We start from the raw sequence: 8,803 nt of genomic DNA, 5'->3' as shown, positions 1-8,803 counted from the left end.
AGACACCATTTCGAGCGTGGCCGTTTTCGTGCGGGTGACACGTAAAAGCACCCACTACACTCTCTGAGTGGTTGGCGTTAGGAAGGGCATCCAGCTGTAGAAACTCTGCCAAATTAGATTGGAGCCTGGTGTTGCCATCCGGTTTCACCAGTCCTCAGTCAAATCGTCCAACCCATGCTAGCATGGAAAGCGGACGTTAAACGATGATGATGATGATGATGATGATGATATCATGTCTCAGACGCAGGTAGTATCTTTATGTATGTACCTGTAGCAGGAATTTGGAAACGAATCCCTGTATATGCGGTCAGACATCATGAGCAAAGCACCATAGTTTCACACGATTGGTGCATTAATCAACTAAACAATGTGAAGTGATGGCGCGAACAGGTTTTCTTGAACATTCTAGAATTTGACACCCGGTCCCCTATGATAAATGTTCGGCACGCATTTTTATCTGCCAGACGACCAGGAAGGCGGCTGAGATAGATGGCACAGATAGATGACAAGAAACTCCGTCGTCACAAATGTAGCACAGTTGTTTCCAGATTTGCTGGGCGAGTCGCATGTCGTAAACTCCAAGTAGTATCTCTCTCCCTGTATATAATTATTGCTGTTGTTATTTGTAAAAGACCAACGCAGTTTGTCTTTATGTGAGATAATACAACCATCTGTTTAATGTTCACAAGTATTGTTCAGTTACTTCTACACAGCTCAAGAAACATTCATTCATGAACCAACCAGTCATCACCACTGACCAAACCACAACCTACAAGACGTAATGTACATATGTACTTATGTACGTATGTCGACACTGCTCGACAACTGGTATTGGTTTGTTTATATCTCCATAACTAAGTGGTTCGGCATAACAGATTGAGAGAATAAGTACGTGGCTTAAAAAGAGTACGAAGTCTATTCGTTCAAATAAAACCTTTCAGCGTGGCCGCAGTCCAAGGACTAAAACAAACACAAGACAACAGATTCTAATAACAGAAGAATATCCATTCTTAAAGACTAGGTAAATAGAAAGTTGTGACATTTTTGCATGTCTTTAGAAGTTTAGCTGTTTCGTTCAATTGAAAACAGAAACCAGACGAATTAGCTTTAAAAGCATGTGCAGTAGTATGAAATAGACTTTTTTTCAAGCTTTTTCTTTGCCCAAAGAACCATCTAGTCTCAACACCGTCATCATTTAATGTGCATTTTAATATGCCTCCATGGGTCAAACAAAATTCGTTCTTTAAGGCAAATTTTTCTACAGTCGGATGTGTAGCGTACTTCTCTCTCTGTCTGTTATATATACATGAGTGCGGACGTAGCGGATAACAGCTAGCTTTCGGCTGCACTTTTGGACCCTGTTGTGTCCACTATTCTGATTGGTTGGTAATGGCGCATTTTGTCTCTTATTCTATCTCACACCAGGGTGCAACCCAACCAATCGCAGCCTTCAGATAAGGTCGCGTGAGACAGTCTTTCTGAACCCCTGTTTGAGCTGATAGTATATTATAAATAGCTAACTTTTCACTGTCACACTTGTCAGTCTGGCACTAAACCTTCTGAGGTCTAGCCACTGACCACAGAGCACACAGCCAGTTCCAACGACGACACGATACAGCACATGGAGACTTGTCAACACTTCGTTCAACATCTTGCTGCAACTTCTTCGTCACCACTGCCAGCTTCTTAGCATCTCTACGTACACACCACCAACAGCGCCCGCACAGGTTCTCTCAGCACTGTTTGTGAATGACTTCACCCTGGTTAACAACGAGTACAACCTGCGAGACCTCCTGTACCAAGTAACCGGCCGCAGCATTGAAGCGTCAACTTCCCGTGAGACAGTATCTCTTCTTGGCTCTGTCTTGCCGCCACAACTTCTTGTTACAGCACCTCAACCACTGTGTACCTTGACTATGAACTGGTATTTTCCATCCTTGTGTCTGAACTTTCTTCTAACGTCCTTATAGACTCTTTTCTAAGCTCTGTATTTCTCGCACACACATCCATGTTTGTATACACATACACTTTGTTTGCATGACGACCTGTCTATTATTGTGTTTATTATGTCGCACTCACACACACAGACATACATGTTGATATATCAATAAGACCTTCTCCTAAACCTTCTACCAGTTGAGCCTCTCTTCCCTTCTTGGCACTTATACACATTTAACTTTCTTTTCGAGTTTTTTTATTTGTATCAACCGTGCGATGCGCTAAAGGAACCATTCCTCATCACCATCTCCTGATCGAACGGTCCTTACAGACGCTATCCCTGTCGCCAACACTCACTCGTTTCCAATCAAGATAATGTTTCCCCACGGTCGAGCATGTTTTCACGGATTAGAATTCAACGACACTGCTTGTATATGTTTACAACTATTGAGTGATGCCAAGACAAGGATACACCCCCCACACTATACCATTGTATTTGACATAAAAATCAATCAGTTTTGTTTATTGATTTTCACTGTTTCTTGAAATATTCGGCTCACCGTCCATCTTTTACATTTAATGTCTAACCTCTTGAACAATAAAAGCTACGTTAACGAGCTTCAGTTAACTAACCGAAAACTTCAATTACCAGCGAGTTCAACTTTGCTTTTCATTCTTTGGGAGTCAATAAAATAAGTTCAGGCAAGTTCTGAGGTCGATGTAATCAACTGAATTTCTCCCTCAAAAATTGCCGGCCGACCAGCATGACCACAACCGCAAAGCAGAAACGAATAAACGAGTAGTACCAAAATAGGAAAAGGAAAATGTCAAGTGTTAAATTATTGTTTTCGTGCAAGAGGAAGTACAAAATTACCTCCCTTTAACTAAAGGTATTATCTCCCTTGAAAGAAAAATAATTCGCTGTTAATCTGATTTTGTTGATTCGGTAAGGTTTGCCTGCCTGTGGAAACGGCATTCAGGCCATGACTATTCCGTCATTTTAGAAATATCTAGGCTACTTCATTAGGATAAGTTGCTTTAGCACACTACTGTAATCCAGTTACTTCGAAGTTTGGTTGATTGTCTGGTTTGAGGATGGGAATCTTATTTAGTTGTTGGTCTTCTGTGGCGACCTGGTGTCTGTGGTAAGCTCTGCATCAATATGGTGCTGGAGATTCAACCCAGGGCGGAAACGCAGCAGGCAAAACACCCTGTGCCGAGCAGTAATGTGAATAGTCGTCGACTAGCAACCTCTTCGATACAATTGATTTTAGAGATTAGCTGCTGTTTCTTACAGATTTCATTATTCCATATATGCTCCTCTGCAGCCAGTCGCCTGTTCATATTTAGCCTCATACCATTTTAAATCAAAGGTGTTCCAACCATAACCATCAAGTCTCACATTTAAAGACAGAATGTCTATAAGTCTATATTAAACATTGTGTACTTCTTTTCTTAACGACCGTAGCCCTGTGATTTGGAGTCTATTTCTAGTAGGTTGAATGATCAAGTAGAGATATTCTTGGCTTTTAAGGAAGTTAGTTGTGTCTAGTTCCCTACTTACACAGGACTATCTTAGCTACTTCTATTTATATTAATGACAAGATTACGGAACATATGTCTTTATGACTGAATGACCAAGCACAAAGCATTAGGCCACCAGAGGTAGATATCTTGTCCATAAAGAAGATTCAATCTGCCATTATTCTCTCATCCCTTGACAACCATTGTCCTCTTACCTTTGCCATCTTGTTTATCGACATCATTCATGTCCTCCCCCCTTACCAAACATTATCTCACCTCTTCTACACTGCTAGCCACTACTCTCTCTCTCTTTCCCAGGTCACTCATTACTGACATCCATCAAACTTTTGTTAACATTTCTATCATTATCCATCTCTTTCTCCTAACATGTAACTACCATTACTACCTCTCTTCCGTTACCCTATACCATGACTTCTCTCTCATGTACTCTCTTCCACAATCACTGTTTTCACCCATCATATTCTGTCTTCTCCCTCTCATCCTAATTCATATTCTGCTATATCGAGCACTCTTTAGTCCATTCACAATGCTCTCATAGCATAGAAGGATGAGGATCCCTTTTGTTTTACATGGTACAAGGCAACCTCACAAGTGCTGGTACTAGATAAAATACACTCAGTACATCCTATAAAATAGTTAGAGAATGAGCAGAGATACTTTAGGGTTGAGAGGACTGTTTGGTTTTGTCATATTGAGGTCATGTGCTGATGACACAACAAAATACACCCACTACATACATTCTTTGAAGTGTTTGGTGTTAGAAAAAGTATGCAGCCATAGAAGCCAAATCAAAATAAAATTTATGAGTGAAACTTGATTTCTCAAAGATGCCTATGTAGTAGTAACTCTGACAACCAGTCCAACCTATGCCAGCATAGAAAGCAAATGTAAAATGAGGATGATGATATGTGTATGTATATATGTCTCATCATCATCATTAAACATCCGCCTTCCATGCTGGCATGGGTTGGACAGTTTGACAGAAGCTGGCCAGGCAGGATCCTGTACCAGACTTGTGTCTGTTTTGGCAGAGTTTTTATGGCTGGATGCCCTTCCTAACACTGACCACCCAGCAGAGTGAACTAAGTGCTTTTTAAGTGGCACAAGCACAGGCAAGGTCAGTTTTGGCATGGTTTTTACAGCTGGGGTAAATTACCCATACAACACTGTAAAATTTATCAACAATCAGCCATGGAACTTGAACACATATCCCTCTAAGACTCTGGTGATGAATTTGTCAGCAGGCAGTTTAGCTTAATGGTAAAGCACTCAGCCAGAATCTTTGAGGAATATGAGTTTAAATCCCATGCCTAGTTGTTGACAAATTTTTCTGTCTAGTAATGGTAATCTACCCAGTATTCCTGCTGTTCCAACAGCAACTCTGAATTCGAAAAATATCATTTTCTTGTATTGTATAATACACGTTTTTGATGCTCCTAATAAAACAAATATTTGTTTACACACACACACATATATATATATAGACACATACACACTCTTCACCTATGTAACCACACACATGCTTTTCTTAGATTTTTTTTCTTTCTCTCCAGACCTTTCCACTTTCTGATTAAGAGCTATGCTTGAAACTTTATATACCCTCTCTTTATTTTCATCTTAAACTGAGTGTCAGCCTAATACATTTAGCATGTATTCCCTTTACACTTTTTTTGCGCTTGTTTTTATTTTTGATTTGTCTATATATAAAATCTTTTTAAATCAGGTATACACCTCATAGTATGCTGTTTCAAGCCTGTTCACAGTTTTCGGCTATCTGATGTCATCAACAGTATGGATGTATATGCCACTGGATTTACTTCAGAAATTTCTTCATGTCCGTAGAATTTATAAAATGAGAAAGAAAATGGAATTCACTACAATCATTTTGTCCAAGGCACAATGGGTCAAAATGATAGTAGTGAGTAATAAAGGGATTTGGGAATTCCATTTTCTTTCTCTCATATTATATATATATATATATATATAGTGAAACTACCTCTATCGCCATTATATACAAACAAGCAATCTTCCCCGCTGTTATAAATATAAACAAGCGCGGGCGTAGCAGAGAGCAGCCTGCTGTATCCATCACATGACTGACTATTCTTTGCGCGGGTAAATTATCTCCTCCATTCCCACCAGGACGCAAACTGACCAATCACAGCCCCTAATAAGGTCACGTGATAGTGTTTTTCTTATGATTCTCTGGAGCCTACCTTCAGCTATAAATAGACTGCTAGACACCCGGCAAATTCGTCGCGCCTCAGATCCTAGATCTGGCCGCCGACCACACACGCGTAACACAGCCAGCCAGTTTCCAGCGACGACATCGACACCATCAACTACGAACTACAAGCACCGACGTCGCCAGCAGCAACACCACACTACGACTACAAGCATTTCCCCCAATGTCACCAACTACGACTACGAGCATTGCCGCCAGCGTCAACATGTCTCTACTCGTACACAAGCTACCAACAGCTAACTGCAGCACTTTTAATCCTGTTTGTGTGATTTCTTCACCACGAAATAACAGCCAAGAGCCTAGCCTGCGAAGAACATCTGTATTCAAGAATTTGGCCCGGCATAGAAGCCCTAACATCACAACTAGTGATCGCTCTGCCCCACACGCCTTAACTTCTTATATACAGACACTTACCACTGTGTACTCTAAGAACTGGTATCTTAAATTCTTATACGTGTTACTGACTCTATTCTATACTATGTATCTCTCGCATACACATACATGTATTACTCACACACACTCTTTTCTTTACATGACAGCCTGTCTTTTATTGTGTTTCATTATGTCGCATTCACTCACACACAGACACACTTTAATGCTACAATAAATCTTACTGTAATTCATCTCTATCCGTTGTGCCCTATCTTGTATCTTACTGGTATTTCTAAGTTCTCTATGTTATCGAAGTAGAACATATTTATCATTTTATATTTTTGTGTTCGACCGTGTGACGCATTTAATAAAAGGAGCCTGTTTTTCCATTCATCACCATTTCTCCTTTTGGGTTCGCATGGTTGTTCTTACATATATACACAAACACACATGTTGCACTCATAGTTGTAAGATAGTGGTTCTGATTCTTGAACTGGGCAATGTGTTGCATTCTTGAGCAAAACACTTCATCTTATGTTGCTTTAGTTCACACAGCTGGCAAAAATAAGTGATCCTGTGATGGACTGGTGCTGCATGCAGTTGGCAAACTGTCCTGTTTTTAACAACTTGATAATATAAATATTTAATATTTAATTTAATATTAGGTGGAATATTTTGTTTTCAGACTGAAAACTGCATTACTGTGACATAAATAATCTAGAACATTTTTAGTAATCTTCAAATCATTATTTAGGTAATGAGCTGGCAGATTTTTTCCTTCAAGAAACATCAAACTGTTGCCAATATTAATATTAGCTAAGGTGGTGAGCTGGCAAAATGCTTAGTGACATTTTGCCCATCTTTATGTTCTGAGTTCAAATTCTGTCAAGGTTGACTTTACTTCTCATCCTTACAGGGTCGATAAAATAAAAAACCAGTTGAGTACAGGGGTTGAAGTAATTTACATCCTCTCCTTCGAAGTTGCTGGCCTTGTGCCAAAATTTGAAACTAATATAAATATTAGCTGGAGGGGGCAAGCTGGCAGAATCATTACAGCACCGGGCAAATTGCTTAGAGATACTTCATCTTTACAGAGTTGATAAAATAAGGACCAAGTTGAGCACTGGAGTCGATGTAATTGACTTATCCCCTCTCCTGAAATTGCTGGCCTTGTGCCAAAATTTAAACCAATATGGCAGCATTCCTTCTGGTTTTGTTCTGAGTTCACCTTTGCCTTACATCTTTTCAGGAAGTTGATTAAATAAAGTGCCAAGCCCTGGAGCTCATGTAATTGACTATCTGTTACTCCAAAATTTGAAAGAATTATAGGCGGCAAGGTGGACGAAATGCTTAGCAGTATTTTGGCTGTCGCTACATTCTGAGTTCAACTTTACCTTTCATCCTTTCGGGGTTGATAAAATAAATACCAGTTGAACACTGGGGTTGATGTAATCAACTCATCCCCTCCCCCGAAATTGCTGCCCTTGTGGCAAATAAAAGAAATTATTATTATCATTAAGGCAATGAGCTAATGTAACTGTTAGTGCTTTGGGTAAAATGCTTAGTGGCATTTTTTCCAGCTTTTTATGCTTGGATTTCAAATACCATCAGTCACCTTTTACTTCCATCTCTCTGAGGAAGATAAAATAAAGTACCAGTGATGTACTGGGGTCAATGTAATTGACAAGCCTCCTTTCAAAATTAGAAACAATTACCGAGTTGATAGAATCATTAGCACATTAGACAAAATGCTTAGTGACATTTCTACTGGCTCTTTATATTCTGAGTTCAAATGCCACTGAGGTTGACTTTATATTATCAACCCTAAAAGGATGAAAGGCAAAGTACTAGTTGAGCACATGACTGGAAATGTAACAGATTTCCCCCTCCCTCAAAGTCTAGGGCCAAAATTAGAAAGGATTATCATTAGAGGCTAGGGTGCTGCACTCACAATCATGAGATTGTGGTTTCAGTTCCGAGACTGGTTGGTGCATTGTGTTCTTGAGCATCTCACGTTTCTTTGCAATCACTTCTACACCTGTTCAAGCAACATTGATTTGATGGAGGGAGGGAGATAATGTACAGCACATACACTTGATCACTATAAACAAATCATTTGTACATGTCATTTTCAACAAGAGAGTCCTTTGTTATTACAGGTGTACTGCTGTTTCAGACTTACCATAATTTGCATGCAGTCGAGAACAGGAACATACACACATTCATTTAGTACAGCAGAGTGGATGACATTGCTAAGAAATCATGTCCCTTTTGTGAGAACGCATTATCAAAGTTTTCTTTGGATTTTAGCCAAAATATTCCATGTCAGAGTCCATGATGAAACTATGATCAAAGATATTCCTTGTTGTCAGACCCCCACATTTTTTAGGTCTGTACAGAAAAACATTATATAATGCTTGGTTCAGTGTTTAAAATAGAGTGCAATGAAAGAAATTTTGCTGTTATTTCTAGCCGGTTAAGTAACCTTGTAGAGGATTTCTCATTAATCCATAGGATGACATCTGTTCAAACAAAGTAATTGAATGAAAGAGAGCAGCTACCTGGAATAGAATTAAAACTTTGCAGTGTTGCCACATATCACGGAAATAAAAGAAATACATAAAGAAACAGAAAAATAAAAAACAATTAAGGTTTTGTCTGGCTTTTCATTTCCTCTTTTTAATATCTAAAAAAAAAAAAAAA

At 39.3% G+C, this 8,803-nt stretch overlaps 1 long non-coding RNA gene across 1 annotated transcript; it reads left to right on the top strand.

Annotated features, from left to right (window-relative positions):
- Positions 1–1,459: 1,459 nt before the first annotated feature.
- LOC128247799 (uncharacterized) lies at positions 1,460–6,357 on the top strand. The gene is made up of 2 exons (XR_008264104.1): positions 1,460–2,828; positions 5,207–6,357. It is a non-coding gene; the product is annotated as an uncharacterized LOC128247799 (long non-coding RNA).
- The last annotated feature ends 2,446 nt before the right edge of the window (positions 6,358–8,803 follow it).

The sequence above is a fragment of the Octopus bimaculoides genome, chromosome 5, assembly GCF_001194135.2.
Source record: "Octopus bimaculoides isolate UCB-OBI-ISO-001 chromosome 5, ASM119413v2, whole genome shotgun sequence".
NCBI classification, from domain to species: Eukaryota; Metazoa; Mollusca; class Cephalopoda; order Octopoda; family Octopodidae; genus Octopus; species Octopus bimaculoides.
The sequence above is the reverse complement of the archived record's forward strand: the minus strand, read 5'-3'. Positions and strand labels throughout refer to the sequence as shown.